Source organism: Canis lupus, chromosome 2 (genome assembly GCF_048164855.1).
Source record: "Canis lupus baileyi chromosome 2, mCanLup2.hap1, whole genome shotgun sequence".
Classification (NCBI taxonomy): domain Eukaryota; kingdom Metazoa; phylum Chordata; class Mammalia; order Carnivora; family Canidae; genus Canis; species Canis lupus.
This window is the reverse complement of record NC_132839.1, coordinates 34986540-35004312: the sequence shown is the minus strand read 5'-3', so window position 1 is coordinate 35004312 and position 17773 is coordinate 34986540. Positions and strand designations below refer to the sequence as shown.

At 39.9% G+C, this 17773-nt stretch overlaps 1 protein-coding gene across 3 annotated transcripts in view; it reads left to right on the top strand.

The window, feature by feature from the left end:
• GABRG3 (gamma-aminobutyric acid type A receptor subunit gamma3) overlaps positions 1-17773 on the top strand; it is a 694245-nt gene that overhangs the window by 78476 nt on the left and 597996 nt on the right. The window lies entirely within an intron of this gene.

Here is a 17773-nt window from a genome sequence, read left to right as displayed (position 1 = left end):
GAAGGGGAAGTATCCAGTTTCCAGTTACACCACTAAGATATTTTTCAACACTGAATGCAGTTCAAACTTTGCTTTGTGCCTTCAACATCAATATAAAGAGACAAAATCATTTGGGGGTATTGCTTCCTGTTGGTGAGTTATCACTGCATTTGATGTAGCACAGGGGCCGTTCTGGAACAGTATCAAGTAGTTATGACTCTTTAAAACTGTGAGTTCTGTTTTTCATTATTGAGAGTGACTCTGGTAAAAGGGAGAAAAAATTATTCTCTACCCTCAAGGTCTTCCAGCTGGACTAAGATTGAATTTACATGAGACATTAACAGGAGAAGAAAACAAAATTTTATTACATGCACACAGAGGCTCAATAATGAAAGTGAGATTTAAAGAAATGACCAGTGCAGGCAGTTTTTATACTTTTTAGATAAAGAGACAATAAATTCGTGAGCAATTGATAAGACAAAACCAGCAAGCAAACAGAAGCTTCAATTAGCAAGGAATTCTAAATAGAATTTGGGTTGCGGTAATAAAATTAGAAAAAAAGTAACAAGGGCTGTTTATACAGCCCTCTTGGTTCTAAATTTCCTGTCTTTGGTGATAGGGATGTCTCTTTACTTCCTGGTACAGGGAGGGTAATTTCACATGGGAAATTTGTTTCTTGCATTCAGGGGGAAAAGGAGGATCTGAGTGTCATTCTTACACAGGCTTTCTGTTAAGTAACTTTATTTAAAGAAATCAATTTTGGGGCAGCCTGCTCTTGGCCCCTACAGTGGCCGCATATGACCTGTCACGGTATGATACCTCCTTCCTCTGTTTAATCAGACTTCATGAGTAAAACCTATTTTTTAAACAAGTCTTATAAATATATAAATTTCACATCAATAAAATTTCTTCCGCTTTGTCTTTGGGGATGGAATTATGCTTGTTACCAACAGTCTGAAGAGTTTTTGGTCAATTCGTATCTTTGCCCTTTTTGTCTTAGAGATCAAAATAGTGAATTTGATGAGATTTTTAAGGCTCACCATAATTGATATAAATGAAGAAGGGAACTTGTTTCTAGTTGGCCCTGAGCAAGCTGTGACCCTAGAGACATCCTGAGAAACCAGAAGTGGAGTGAACTGGATGTGTTTATTTAGTAAACTGGAGTCTTTGAAATAAGGCACTGAAGTAAATGTCTCAATGATACACGGCCACAGTTTATTCTGAGTTTAGAAAAAGAGAACTACCCAATTAATGTTCTTGGTGTTCAAACATAGTAGCTTAGAGTCTCCCACTGCCTGCTAAAACCAGATTCACTTTGCAAATGCAAATGAACCTTGCAAGATCCTCTCCCACCTAAGGACCTCCCAAGGCCCTGGGAGAATGGGCTTCACTGCTGCATTCTAATTTCTTTTCCATCTGACTAACTTGAAAGATGTCTGATCTTGCATTTAGTGTCTGTGTTGTTTTTCAAAATCTGGGCTTTCTTGTATCCTAGGCAACCATTTGGAGCAAAGATAATGCAAAGTGGGAGGCTTTCTGTGTGTTTGTCCCACCTAATAGCAACTATCTTGGTACTGTCATTGTGACGCTTTGGGGTTAAAGCTGACAGAAGCCAGAGGCCTTTGGTGGCACTGAACTGGGCTTGGCAGCCAAGAAGGGAAGGCTTCTATCCTTTTACCAACTCTACCCTCCCCTCCCCTCTTTGTCAGTAGTCTACTTAGAATTGTAGAGAGGTGAGGAAGGAGATATTGTGCTAATTACACAGCTACTAACATAATGCCCAATCTCTGCTTTTTGTCTTTGCTGGCGAGTGCACAAGCGATGTTGCAAACTTAAGTGTGCTTAATTAGGGAAGCCTGATTACCAATCCTCATTTGTTGCTGCAGCTTGATAAATCTCTGACTTCAGCACCATGTCAGAAAATGTGATCGCTCTTCACTAACTAGGCAGCCTGCAAAATGTTGCTAGCATCTCTCTTTTCTGGGTGTAGTATGGGAGAGTGGGCTTTTCCTCACTCAGTGATAAAGCAGTACCCACTCTAAATACGCAGATTTATTTTCTAGAGATGCCAAAACTGTCATGTTTGCAATCAGTTATGGATATTTACTCTGAATTTTCGTTGTTAAGATGTTACCTTCTTAAAGTGTATGTTAGAGCTTGAACATTTTATTCAGGAGTTCTAGGACAGGGCAGCCCAGATGGCTTAGTGGTTTAGTGCTGCCTTTAGCCCAGGGCCTGATCCTGGAGTCCCAGGATCGAATCCCGCATCAGGCTCCCTGCATGGAGCTTGCTTCTCCCTCTGCCTGTGTCTCTGCCTCCCTCTCTCTCTCTCTCTCTCTCTGTGTGTGTGTGTGTGTGTCTCATGAATAAATAAATAAAAATCTTTTTAAAAAATTTTATAAAAAGGAGTTCTCGGACAAATTTTCTAGTGAATAGCAATCACTTTCCTCTTTCACAGTTGTGGGAATCAAGAAAAATAATCTTGACACCTCCTCTTAGGCCATACCAATTTGTGCAAATGAAACCTCACAGACTTTTCTCTGCCCATTAACCAGCCTCAGGGCGTGGAAGAGAAATCTGGGTCATGTCTAGTAAATCAGGATAATATTTAAGCCATATGCAAATCTGGACCTCAGTTTATATGGCCTTGCTTTTCTCATTTTATCCTTAGAAATGAGAACCTGTTACCATACTCATCCCCAGGCACACTCCTTATGATGATAGCTCCCTACCTTTCCTCTCTGGGTCTGGAAAGACTGGATACTCTCTTTGTAAGCCTCCTCATGATCTGAAGACTCTTTTCTGTAAGAAAAGACATTGTCTTTCATTAAATGGCCTTTCTATGGCCCCAATCCATTTTCTAATATTGGTGAAATGGGTAAATTTTGTCTTTATCATCTCATTACTTTTTCTTTGAAGCATCCTTCTGATTCTTAGAAACTCATTCGTAACCATTCAGGTATGCATCTTATTCTAGGATCCTACAAAGTACTCAGAATGGCCCCTAAAATGCCTCTCTCCTGGGGCATGCTCACAATTCCCAGCAATAATTTTATCCTACAGAGTGGAAAATGTAGGCTTCTGGTGGTGGTTAGTCATTCCTGCAAAAGTCCACTCTTCTAGCTACCAAATATTCAGGATCTCCCTATTTTTGAAATATAGAATAAATGCATTCACTACTGTCCTCATCAAATAGCACATTCTTGTCCAGGACTGTGTCTAGCTCAATGTACAAGATGTTTGAGTCAGTCTATCCAATCTGGTGTGAGTTGGGTGTCCACGGATCTATAAATCATGAGATATCTGGTTCCTTGCACACCCATCCAATTTGTGGTAGGGAAATGGAGACAGAATTTTCTCATTAAGAATCTCTTCTGGAGAAGAGAAGATAGGAGTGCATACAACCTTCAGGAATCCAACCTTATGAAGTTCCATGGGGCAGATTTTGAGCAGCATTTCTGTCCTGGCAGAAGAGGAAGGTCCTGGCAATGGCAAGGCTTCTGGAGGTTCTTTCTTGTCCATGATCCTTTATGATTTCAAGTGTGTAGGCATTGGCAGGGTGCCTTCTTAGGGGTGTTATGCAAAATGTGTGTGCATTTTGCTTCTGTTTTGTGGTGGCCACAATGAAATCATATGAAACAATAAGCTTTGTTTAAAAATAGCAGTATCACCTGAGGATTTATATGTGGAGTCACCAGGTTTGACTGAGAATTCTTAAGGGGTTTTGTTGCTCAACATCTTTTGTAAGTCGACTTCTATCATTGACTCTAGAAGTAGTCAATTTTACTATCCCTAAAGGCCTCACATTTCTAATTCTACTTCAATTATTTATTTTTGTTTTTACAAATCAGTATCCCACTGAGGTTACCTCCTTCTTGTGATACCTTGTCAACTTGTTAGTTATGGTTCTGTAATAATATTACCACAGCCTCAGTGAACAATATTAGAACAATATTATTTCAGGTACTCATAATCCAGGCACAGCTTGGATAGGGCTCCTGCAGTGTTGAAATCAAGGTATCAGCTAAGGTTGGGCTCTCATCTGATGGCTTGACTGAGGAGAGGTCCACTTCTAACCTCATGAGGTTATTCTTCACATGTGTTTTTTTGCAGGCTATTGAACCAAAGGCTTCAGTTTGTTACTGCTTATGGCAAGACACTGTCCTTAGCCTCTGACACATGGGCCTATCTAGCATGGTGGTTTGCTTCATCAGAGCCAGCCACAGAGAGTGTCCTCTTGAGATTGACATTACATCATAATCACGGAGAAGTGACACCTGGTCACTATGCTGTTGGTTAGAAGCATATCATAGATTCTGCCCACACTCAGGGACGACAGATTTTATAAGGGCTTAAGTACTAGGAGGTAGGTATAATTTCAGTCTACTCTAGAGCCTTTATTGAAAATCTATTTGTAAATATATACTATAGCATTTACTTTTTACAACAAAATTTGAGGCAAGTATTGTCCTTATCACACATATATAAGAAAATTGAAGTTCAGATAAATTAATAACCCAATAATGGTGTAGCAAGGGTTCAAATTTATTATTTAGCATCACACATTTAGAAGAGTATGTATATATGTGTGTGAGTGCACCCATTTGCAAGTGTGTGGATATGTGTGTAGAGAATAAGTGAAAGACAAGGGTAGAAAGTAAGTAGAAGGGAGGGAAGCTGGAAAGATAGATTGATATTGGTTTGTAAAGTCCTTGAGTATCATAATGGGGCTTTATTCTGAAGTTCTAGGAGGAGCAATTGTGTTTGAAGGACTGAAAATATGTGTACCAATTATTTTTAAGTAATAGTAAGTCAAACCTAACAGCTCATACTCAAAGTTAATGGTAGAAAAGATAATTATTACTGATACCAATGTGTGGACCTTAAATAAACTACTTCAAGTTATATATGATCATGATTCTTAAAACAATTTTTTAAAACTGGTTGGCTATTTTGGCTTGTTTCTTCTTATGTGTTTGAGTAACATCACTGACTATTAGTAGTACATGGGGTATGTAAAAGTTATTCACCAGGAAGACTTTCCTTTCCTATTGAGCAAAGCATCTCAAAGTATTTAGTGGGGGTAGGTTTATGTTGATTTTAAGGCATATTAGAAAATTGAAAACAAATATAGTTTCTTACAAATGCTTAAGTGTGCAGGCTCCACTTTGATTGAACTACACTGTAGATTCTTCAGGAAAGAAACTGAACCTTATTTATTTTGTCAATACAGCACCAAAGACCGTGCCCACCACATAGCAGGAGCTCAATAATTTTTCTGTTTGCAGAAAAATTAGTTATATAATCTATCCTCAACCTAGTGCAATAATGAAGTCAGCTTCTAGAAGATGACAGCTTTGGGCAGCTAACAGGGAACTCTTCCTATGGTGTTTGTATAAGAAATCTGTTCTGGAAAAAAAAAAGAAAGAAAGAAAGAAATCTATTCTGTCTTCTGATTTATTCATTGAACCTGAAAAAGTCAAACAATTCAAAACACAGAAGACAAACTAGAAGTGATGTTCAAAGTGATATAATTTAGAATATTTTTTAAGAGTCGATTTAAAACACAGAAGGCAAGCTAGAAATTATGTTCAAAGTAATATAGTTTAGAATAATTCTTAAAGTTACATGATGATCTTTGCTATTAAAAGGATTCACAAATCACTTTGTTAAGGAAGAACTTAATTTTCTATGAGAGCCAGGTTGGCTTGTTGGTTGCGGTGATATTTGTACTGAAAGATAAGTCCCTTGTCTGTCAGACAATGAGAGGTTCAAGGGACTCCAGTCTAGGAAAACCACAGTGTGAAGGTCCTGATGCAGAGAACTGCCACCCAGATGTATGTTTGTGTGTATGGTTTACCATCTACAAGTCCCTGCAAGAATGCAGTGCAACTCATAGAGTGGAAAGGCCCTTGGTGCTTTTTAAGCATGTACAGTTTATTTTTTTTTAAGATTTTTATTTATTTATGAGAGAGATAGAGAGGCAGAGACATAGGCAAAGGGAGAAGCAGGCCCCATGCAGGGAGCCTGATGTGGGACTCAATCCCAGGTCTCCAGGATCATGCCCTGGGCTGAAGGCATCACTAAACTGCTTGAGCCACCCAGGCTGCCCCTCATGTACAGTTTCTGCATTGAGGTCATAATTATTTTTATTTTCAAGGACTTCTTCAGAGTCCTGAACTTTTTAGTGTTAACTCCTAGATACCCTTCTTGCAGACCCTACATGCATTTCCATTTGTCTTGGTTTCAAAGGAGTGCTGGCTCCATATCACATTGTTTTCATTGATTCAGAATGTCAGGATTGGATGGGTCTTATAGACTACCTCACCTAGTCCTTCTTTGGGTGGCTGAAAAACAGTTCCATAAAAGATATCACACCAAATCCCTGGGACTCTGAATGTGCATTTTTTGGTAAAAATGGCCTTTGCTGTTGGGATTAGGTTAACAATCCTGAGATGAGATCATCGCAGGTGATTATGGGGGAGAGTGTCCTAAATACAATGAAAAGTGTCCTTATAAAAGAGAGGCAAAGGGAAATTTGAGATAGAGGGAAGAAGACACCGACAGAAGGGGGAATATGATATGGAGATGGAGGCAGAGATTGAAGAGATATGGCCACAGGCCATGGAATTTAGCAACCACTAAATGCTAGAAGAAAAAAGGAAATATTCTCCCATGAAATGTGAGAGAGAGTGGGACCCTGCCAATACCTAGATTTCAGACCTCTGACTTCCAAAACTATGAGAGAAAAAAATCCTATTGCTTGTAGTATTTAGTTATGGTAGCCACAGGAAGTTTTCTCATTGGCAAATGGAGAAATTGATTTCTGAGAATTCAGTGACCTGCCCTGACCCAAGGCCTCCCTCCGGTTAACCCAACATAGCCCTTGAATTTAGATTCTAAAGTTCTGCAAGGTGTTCATACCTGTTATATTTGTCTTCCTCTGCCATTTTCTAGAACAGAGCATCCAATGAAGCTGAGCAGGTACAGTCTTAGGAAGGTAGTGATTGGATATTAGCAGAGTGACATCACCCAGAAAAATACTGTTTCTCGAAAACACTTTGTATTTCCAATCATGTGAGCAGTTACTGTACTGCAGCATGTTTGTGTTATACATTTCATGAGCTGTACAATTTCAACCATGCTAGCATCTCTATTTCATAAAAGCTTTATTCTAATTAAAATTACGACTAAAGCCCTGCATGCACCCAAGGGCTCATGTAGCCACATTTTGGCTTGTTAGATTCATTCCAGCTCGGCTGCATTTTCCAGAGCAGCTGGACTCTCATTCTCTCATTATTTTTTCCTATTCTGTTCTATTCTGGGGTGCACTAATTTTAGAAATGCCAAGACAAATGGAGACTAATTTCCAAATGCCCTTTATGGCTTAATTGATTGTTTCCTCCACTGACCTTTGTCGGAAAGTAGCAGCCAGCAGGAAAATGAACATTCTCCTTGTGTCCTCAACAAGCCTTCTTCCCTGTTGCCCTGTCAGTTTCCAGAATACTTTGAGGAAATTGAATAAAGATGAAAGAAACCATTTCCTAAGATGGCCAGTGATTTTCTGGGTTTTGTAATGATCAATTGATCTCTCCTCTTATTTACCTGAAGATTATTCTGGAAATCAAAGGGAAGGCTTTTTCCCTCTTGCCCTGACCTGTGTTTAAGACTGAGGTCTATGAGGACCAGAGAAAAAGAGAGGGCTAAGAGCAGATCACTCTGGAGGGCAGTTCTGAATATTAAAACAGCCCAAGCTACCACCTTGATTTCAGACTTTCAGAAAGATCAGGTGTGAGTGTAGCCATAGCATTTTGGGAGATAGACATGGTAAACAGTGAGGATGTTCATTAATATCTCGAACCAGGGATGCCTGGGTGGCTCAGGGGTTTAGAGCCTGCCTTTGGCCCAGAACGTGATCCTGGAGTCCTGGGATCAAGTCCCACATTCGGCTCCCTGCATGGAGCCTGCTTCTCCCTCTGCCTGTGTCTCTGCCTCTTTCTCTCTCTCTCTCTGCCTCTCTCTCTCTCTCTGTGTTTCTCATGAATAAATAAATTAAAAAATCTTTAATATCTCGAACCAAAAGCTAGTAGTTACTAAAAGAAAAGGGTAGAGTGGCCTAAAAAAAAGCAGCAAAAACCCTGTTATACAAAATTGAACAACTGTTGGAAGTTACAATGATACTTTTAACAATTAAGGGCAATTTAAAATAAAATGGGAGCAAGGAAGCATTGGCATTTGGAGAAACAACAGGTGTTCCTTACAATTTAAGGACAAAAGCTACACATAGAGTAAATGTAGAAGACACTGCATAGGATGTATGTATTGTGAGTGGGTGAGAATTCACTGGAAGATAGATTAAAATCTTGGCAAGGGCTAACAACCAATCAAATGGCTAGGATAAAAGGGGACAAAATGGCAGCCCAGAAATTTCATGAAGAGGCCCAGTAGGAGTTTGGCAGCAAAGTCAGATTTCTTAGCCAATGGGACCAGGCCCAGATCTTGCTATTAATAAACATTATTAAAAATAATTCACATGTCCCATTATTTTGCTGGAAAGCAAGCTAAATTGAACACCCTCTAACACAGTCCCAAAGCAGTCTTGAGAACTTGTTCATGGCAGCTTCAGACAAGTATCAAGACTTTTCATGGCAAAAAATGGGTTGGAAAATGAAATAAAAATTAGCTCTAAGGTTTACTCTTCTGTTGACCATACTCCTGGTAGAAAACTATCTTCCCCAAAATAATTCCCAGTTCACTCTCTGCAGGCAGAGGTTGATTTTTCAAGGGGCTGGCTTTTGACTAAGGATAATCTCCAGCATCAGATGAAATGTGAAGCACTATGTCAGCATTTCAAAGGAATCAGTTCTATTTAAAAGAAAGTAATCTCTGCAAGAAAGATGCATCCCTTGGAGTCATTCCAAAGGCCTCCAAAGGCCTCCAAAGCCACAGGAAAGTCCCTTGGAGGAACACAGAATAAATTATAGCATTTTAAAATTCTAAAGATGCCTTGAATGATTGTTTATAAGCATTGGGTGTAGTTATGTCCCTCTCTGTGTCCACATCATTCTACTGTGTGAATTTTCAACTTCTACAATAAGAGTTCCTGGAGTCTCTCTCTAAATCCTTTTCATCTGACCTGGCTTTAGGACTTATTTTATTCCTTGAAACTTAGGTAGAAGTTACCCTTCAGTTCCAAGTCTGGGAGGAAAGAGGCCTCGTGGTTTCCACTTACAGTGCTTGGAACCCTTCCCAAGCTTCCATGGAAACCAGGCATGGAGCCCCTAGAGGATGCAAGAACACATGGAACAAAGATGGGCTATCCCAGATAAAGCCATCTTAGGTAAGGCAGCCCCTTTTGGGGATGACAGCACCCACGTGAATGAGCCTAACCAAATTTAACTAAGGCTGGCCCACATTAGCAAGACTACTTAGTTGACCTATACAGTCATGAACAATAATAAATCGATGTTGATTTAAGCCACTAAGTGTTGGCTATAGTGAAACTAACAGATATAGGTGCTAATACTGAAGTTTGCAAATTAGAAAACTGAGACCCAGAAGAATGCTAGATGCATGATAATAGAACCAGGGTCTACTTATTCTGATGTTTGGTTAATGGCTTTTCCTGCTTGATTTGTTAGGAAACTGATGGCAAACACCCTGGTAAAGTTGGTGGTTTCCTTAACCATTGCATTTTTATAAAAATTCTTTTTAAGTTCATTAAATAAGCATTTGCCGATTCTAAAATAAAAATATATTCACTGATCAAGAAATACATTTACTTGCATTCTTCACCCTCAAGCTGTGCCTTATACAGACCTTCAGAGCATGTGTGGACCAGAGGGGGCTGGTCCCCAGATGGATATCAAAATACATTGTGTGAAATGCTCTTGGGCTCTGTGAACTGGGAGGGAAGGAAAGGGTTGTAAATAATGAGCAATGAGCAGGACTGATGCCCCTCCCATCCAGTTATAATACCAACAGCATCTGCTTTGCAAGAGTCAGTATTTAATAGCCTATAACTAAACACATCTGCTTGTGACTGACCCTGCTCACTGGGAGAGACATACTTTGAATGTTCATGGCTTGAGCAAATGAGTAGCAAATATATTTTTAATATTAAGGAAAGCCCTTGAAGCTATATTATGCTAATATGGCACATCCCTCTAGTGGCTATTAACTGGGCACATTTCATCGAATTGAGTTTTTTATTTTATTTTTATTTATTTATGATAGTCACACACAGAGAGAGAGAGAGAGAGAGAGAGAGGCAGAGACACAGGCAGAGGGAGAAGCAGGCTCCATGCACTGGGAGCCCGACGTGGGATTCGATCCCGGGTCTCCAGGATCGCGCCCTGGGCCAAAGGCAGGAGCCAAACTGCTGCGCCACCCAGGGATCCTCGAATTGAGTTTTAATCCTCAGTGTCAGTTCTCTTGGGAATATAAGAGCCAGAATATACTTAAGTTATAGCCTGTATCTGAACATGTCTTGTCAACCTTTAGTCATGAGGCAAAGCAAACAGTCACACAACATTACAAATAATAGATCTGACTATCATTATGAGGAGCTCTGTTTTTCTCACTGATTGTGAAGATTCCCTGTCTCCAGTTCTGGCTGAGATATGACTACATATACCTTTATGCCTGGTGCCTTGTTGTCCCTACAATGATGGGAACAGTCCTATCTGTTCCCTCACGATGGCAGGTGATATCAGACATGAAATGACTCCTGAAAGGGCAGAAGTCATTTGGCTTCTGACCTGGCAACCTGTACAATCCTCAAGTGAAGTGGAAGCCACTAGTCAATGCTTTTAGTCAAAGGAAATGAAGATGCGGATATAATGATAGAGAAGAAAGAATCCAGTCCCCTTGAGTAGATAATGTTTCATTTATCTGGGAGAACACATGAGCGTGTGTGGCATTCATTAGGATTCTTAACCGAAATTTCAAAATAATAAGACCAAATAACTTCTGTGAGGTTTCAGATCAGAAATGTTGTTTTAATGGGACTCAAGATGAATGGGTGCATTGCAATAAATGGATCTTATTCCAAATCAGTAATGCAAGGGCTCAGCCTGTTTCAGATTCCTACAACTGAAGAAAGATGTCACAGAGAATGTAAGATCAAGGGAAAACCACAGTGACATTAAGAAATTGGCAGAAAATGTGACTTATGTGAAAATGTGATTTATGGTACTTAGCTTACCAACAGACAGATGAGAAATAACTCAGAAACCACCAGATGGCTTTTAAAGTCCCCTACAATAAAAGACCCCTGGCTTAGTGAATACAGACCAGCTACAACAGCAGTAGGAATTTTGGTGAGCTTGGTAGAGCTTCAGTGCCCTGCAGCATCTGCTCCAGTTAATCTGTTCCTTGCACTCATCTACCAGAGTCCTGCTGAGCTCCCCGGATTTCTGTGCCCCCCACAGTTTTCAGTGCTACAAGTTTTCTCCATTAAACATTTTCTATGCTTGAAGAAGCTTATGTATATATATGTAGTATAATTTAGGTTTTATCATTATTCTTTATAATGTAAGGGAACAGTTAAACCAGTCTAAATTATATAAAATGTAATTTTTCATATTTTTATGGCAATGTACAAGCTGAGCTTGTTGGCATAACATAAATGAGGTAAGGAGAAATAAGATGGTTTTTATTATTAAAATAGCACTTGGCAAGCACATAAGCTAACCCTCATTAACAAAGGCTAAGATTATTTTTTCCTGACTTTGATTCACAAAGGAAGCTATATAATTGCATAACATTTTTAGTTATCTGAACTGACTGTTGGCAAAATTTGAATTACTGGAAGAAAAAGAGCCATTAACTATTTTTTCCAAGAAAGTTTCGTCACTTCTAAATACATACTGTTATATGGAAAAGCCAAACAAAGATGGCCTCAGTAAAGGCGAGTCTCTCTCTCCACGCATTAAAGGCCACGTATGCATTCTTTCCCAATATTGTCACGAAGCTCCAAGCCCTGTGTGAGGTATCATTTTACCATATACGTGAGCATGGGTGTTTTAACACTCCATGAATGGAGTTAAAGTAAATGTTTTCTTTCTAGACTTCTTTTTTTTATTACTTTTATTCAACAAGTCTCATTTTTTACATGGTGTTAAGGTGAACTACTCACCTTTCTCTGTCCATACAATCACAAATCCATTTACTAATGACTTCCATGTTAAACTGTCTGCAGTAAAGAAGGGTGTGGGGGGTATCTGGTTTGGTTTCTGCACTGGTGAGGCAGTACAGAGACTCAGTTTCTTCTCCACCTCCATCTGGGGACCTTGGATCCCAGTAAGACCGCATTCTTTTTTTTTTTTTTTTTTTTGGTCTAACCCAGCCCCTGTTTTGCCTCAACCATTTTGCTTGTGCTCCCTCATTCAACTAAAAACTTGCCTAGATAAACCAATTTCACTGAAAATGCTCATTCTTTCAATTCAAATTAAAATACTATCTTGTCCTTGAGCCTTTCTGGATTCCCAAATGTTTCTGAATTCCTGCAGTCCCTTGTGTCTTTGCTAGGCTTTCTGTTGAAGCCTTTTTTTCTTTGGGTTTTTTCATACATGTGGTCTCATTCTCTGGATAGGAGGAAATTCAAAGAAGGACCCTAAATGTCTGCTCTCCACTGCATCTGGCAGGCTGTCTTCTATAATCCATCCAGAATAAGAAAGTGAATGTTCTGCCCTGGTCCTGGGCTAGGACACTGGCATTAATAGAGATTCAGTCTTTAACTCAGGAGGCTTTTGTGATGGGAAAAATAAGGAGATTCTTAGAAGACAAGGCCATCATACAACAGTGAAGATGAACACAAGGCACTTTAGGTTCTTTGGCACAGAGAAGTCACAATCAGGTAGGATTCCAAAAAGTTCAACGTGTGCTTGTCAGTTAGTCAGTTAATTATGTCTCTTTTAGATCATGGAAACCAAAGGATTGGTTAACAAATTTGGGTATGACATGGACAGAAATTCCTGTTTTATGAAGCAGCACTGAGCTAGTTTCAATTAGATTCTGCAAGCAGCCATATCCATCACCAGTGGAATTACAAACCAGAGCAACTCCAAGGAGAGAGCTACCCTCTCTGAGGACTTTTTTCCTTTGCTTCTTGAGCAAATAGGATTAACATAAAAAGTTATTCTGTTTTGATATTTGTGTTTTCTAATTGTTTGACTACTCAGCACTTGGAGCCTCTTTCATAGGATCTGGGACATTTATAATAATTAAACTGTCTCCAATCTCAGCAATTCATGGAAGTGGTTTATGTCAAAATTTGTTGAGAACTACTTTAAGGTAATTTATACTCAGTAGGTTCATTTTTGAATGAACACAGGCCAAACCACAAGAGAGAGCACATAAGGACTTTATTTCCAGAAAAGCATCCATTTCTTCTAAATTGCCTAATTTATTGGCGTATAGCTGTTCATAATACATTTTTAAAATTGTTTGTATTTCCTTGGTGTTGGTAGTGATCTCTCCTTTCTCAATCATGATTTTATTAATTTGAGTCTTCTCTCTCTTCTTTTTAATAAGGCTGGCTAATGGTTTATCTATCTTATTAATTCTTTCCAAGAACCAACTCCTGGTTTTGTTGATCTGTTCCACAGTTCTTCTGGTCTTGATTTCATTGATTTCTGCTCGAACCTTTATTAACTCTCTTCTTCTGGTGTAGGATCTCTTTGCTGTTTTTTCTCTATCTCCTTTATGTGTAAGATTAGCTTTTGTATTTGAGTTCTTTCCAGTTTTTGGATGGATGCTTCTATTGCGGTGTATTTCCCCCTCAGGACTGCTTTTGCTGTATCCTGAAGATTTTGAATGGTTGTATCTTCATTCTCAGTAGTTTCCATGAATCTTTTTAATTCTTCTTTAATTTCCTGGTTGCCCTTTCATCTTTTAGCAGGATGGTCCTTAACTTCCACGTGTTTGAAGTCCTTCCAAACTTCTTGTTGTGATTTAGTTCTAATTTCAAGGCATTATCGTCTAAGAATATGCAGGGGATGATCCCAATCTTTTGGTACCAGTTCAGACCTGATTTGTGACCCAGTATGTGGTCTATTCTGGAGAAAGTTCCATGTGCACTTGAGAAGAATGTGTATTCAGTGGCGTTTGGACATAAAGTTCTGTAGATATGTGTGAAATCCATCTGGTCCAGTGTATCATTTAAAGTTCTTGTTTCTTTGGAGATGTTGTGCTTAGAAGACCTATTGAGTGTAGAAAGTGCTAGATTGAAGTCACCAAGTATAAGTGTATTATTGTGTAAGTACGTATTAACTTTGGTTATTAATGGATATATTTGGCAGCCCCCACATTCAGGGCATAAATATTGATGATTGTTAGGTGCTCTTTTTTGGATAGATCCTTTAAGTATGATATAGTGTCCCTCTTCATCACTCACTACAGTCTTCAGGGTAAATTTTAGTTTATCTGATATAAGGATGGCTACCCCTGCTTTCTTTTGAGGACCATTTGAATGGTACATGGTTCTCCAACCTTTTATTTTCACGCTGAAGGTGTCCTTATGTCTAAAATGTGTCTCCTGTAGATAGCAAATAGATGGGTCCTGCTTTTTTATCCAGTCTGAAACCCTGCACCTTTTTGATGGTGTCATCAAGCCCATTCACATTCAGAGTTACTGTTGAAAGATATGAGTTTAGTGTCATCATGATACCTATTCAGTCCCTGATTTTGTGGATTGTTTCCTTGGACTTCCTCTTTCTTTTACAGGGTCCACTTTAATATCTCTTGCAGAGCCGGCTTGGTGGTCACATATTCTTTCAGTTTCTGCCTATCTTGGAAGCTCTTTGTCTCTCCTTCTATTCTGAATGAGAGCCTTGCTGGATAAAGTATTCTTGGCTGCAGGTTCTTCTCATTTAGGACCCTGAATATATCCTGCCAGCCCTTTCTGGCCTGCCAGGTCTCTGTGGAGAGGTCTGCTGTGAATCTAATATTTCTCCCCATAAAAGTTAGAGATTTCTTGTCTCTTGCTGCTTTAAGGATCTTGTCTTTATCTTTGGAATTTGCAAGCTTCACTATTAAATGTCGAGGTTTGAGCGGTTTTTATTGATTTTAGGGGGGGAACCTCTCAATTTCCTGAATCCGAATGCCTGTTTCCCTTCCCAGATTAGGAAAGTTTTCAGCTATGATTTGTTCAAATGCATCTTATGGCCCTCTGTGCCTTTCGGCACCCTCAGGAACCTCAATTAAAGGTAGATTTTTCTTCCTCAGGCTGTCACTTATTTCCCTTAATCTATCCTCATGATCTTTTGTTTGTCTCTTTTTTCCTCAGTTTCCCTCTTTGCCATCAACTTGTCTTCTATGTCACTCACTGGTTCTTCTACCTCATTTACCCTCGTCTTTAGGAGCTCTAGTTTGGATTGATTGTATCTCATTTAATTGATTTTTAATTTCTGCCTGATTAGATCTAAATTCTGCAGTCATGAAGTCTCTCGAGTCCTTTATGCTTTTTTCTAGATCCACCAGTAGCTGTATAATAGTGCTTCTGAATTGGCTTTCTGACATTGAATTGTAATCCAGATTTTATAACTCTGTGGGAAAGAGGACTGTTTCTGATTCTTTCTTTTGAGTTGAGTTTTTCCTTCTAGTCATTTTGCTCAGTGCAGAGTAGTAGTTTTGTATTCCCAATACAAAACAAGTTGTATTGGGAAAAGGAGAAAAAGAGAGAAGAGAAAGAAGAAAAGAAAAAGAAAAAAAGAGAAAAAAGGGGGACAAAAAGAGAAAAGAAGAAAAGAAAAATGGGGTTGGAAGCAAACAGAAGACAAAAAACAAGGGGGAGTATCCTCTGATTCTGTATACTGTAAATCCCTCGACTTCCCCTGGAACCTTCCAATGCGGCTTGGTCAATAATTTGTTTTTCCGCTGTCTGTCTAGCTGGTCTTGTGGGGGAGGCCTGCTCTGTTGATTCTTAGGTGTTAGCACTTGGGGAGCTGCTCAGCCCCCTGCCTGGTGCAGGGCTCAGTGAATGTTGTTTAACCTGTTTATCCTGTGAGGCCACTGTGAAGCTCAGTGGGGGTTGTTTACCCATGAGGCCCCAGGAGGAACAACCCCAGTGGCGGCGGCCAGCTCTGGTACCCTGGAGTCAGCTCCCGCAGTCACTACAGAGCTCTTGGTCTGCAGGGGCCTGGATACTCTGGGGCGGGGCGCTCATCTGCTCAGCTGGGGCAGGAGCGTCCTTGCTGTCCTGGGCCCTCCCGGCCTCTGCCTGTCCCCGGGTCAAGCCGGATCCTGGGCTGTGTCCCCGGTGCCCTGTGCTCCAGAGCCTGCGCTGTTGGATTCGCGCTCCCAGCCATGCCGGAGCCCCTGCGAGCCCCTCCGAGCTGCTCCCGGTCCGCCATGCCCGCGCACTGCAGCCCTTAGGGAGCTCGGCGCCCTCTCCCCGGGGCGCAGGTGTCTGTTAGTGTCCCCGGGAGCCCGAGGGCATCCCCGCCCTCCTGGGGTCCTGCTCTAACTCCCTGCGAGCCCCTTTCCGCCCGGGAAGGTCGGTGCAGCTCCTGCTTCTCCGGGACGGGGCTCTCCTGTCCTGGGGACACTCGCCCCAGCCTCAGCCCGGCTCCTCGCGGGGCCCCTCCCCCTTGGAGGCCTTTGTTCCTTTATTTCTTTTCCCCCGTCTTCCTACCTTGATAGAAGCGCAAACTCTTCTCACTGTAGCATTCCAGCTGTTCTCTCTTTAAATCTCAGGCCGCATTCGTAGATTTTCAGGATGATTTGAAGGTTTTCTAGGTAATTTGGTGGTGACAGGTGACTTGGGGACCCTACTCTTCTGCCATCTTGCCCCGCTCCCCGGAGGATGCCTTGTTTTTTAAATTTCACAAGCACTAGACATAACTTATTTTAACTTAGAAATTTCAAATCTAATAATGAGTAACAATTTGTTTTTAATGATCTATGATAGGGAGAGACTGAATGAGGTATATTTATGTGTGTATTAGAGAAGGGTAGCATCAGGTTCCAGTTAATTTTAAAATATTAAAATGGTCACTTAAAATATAGTCACAATTCTTTAGGGCTTACTTTATGTGTCGTTTATTATTTTAACATATAAAAAGATATTCTTATGACGTATAAACTTTGTAATTTACTTTTCTTTTTTTTAAGATTTTATTTATTTATTCCTGAGAGACAGACAGAGAGAGAGAGGCAGAGACACAAGCAGAGGGAGAAGCAGGGAGCCTGACGTGATCCAGGTCTCCAGGATCACACCCCAGCTGAAGGCGGTGCTAAACCGCTGGGCCACCAGGGCTTCCCTTTACTTTTCTAAGTTTAAAATTAAAATTGATATCATTTGTATATATCATGCCTTTTAGACGGAAGATAATGTTTCGTGTACTTTATGGTAATCACCAATGTAAACATTTCATTGAAGAACTTTAACTCCAAATGGATAGTCAAAATGGAAGAATTCTAACAACATGCTATTCTTCCAACAAATTCATTCTTGATTCCTTTTTTTAAAAAAAAATTATTTTATTGTAGTAAGAATACAAAGCATGAGATCTACCCTCTTTTTTCTGTTTTTTTGTTACTTATTTATTCATTTTAAAATTATTTCTATTGTATTTTTGGCACATAATGTATGTTTCAATTGTACGATATATTGATGCAACAATTTTGCATATTATCCAGTGCTTACCACAATAAGTATAGTCACCATCTCTCACCATGTAATGTTATTACTGTATTATTCACTATATTCCCTATGTTAGACTTTTCATCTCCATGATTTATTTATTTTATAACTGGAAGTTTGTACCTCTTAATTCCCTTTATCGATTTC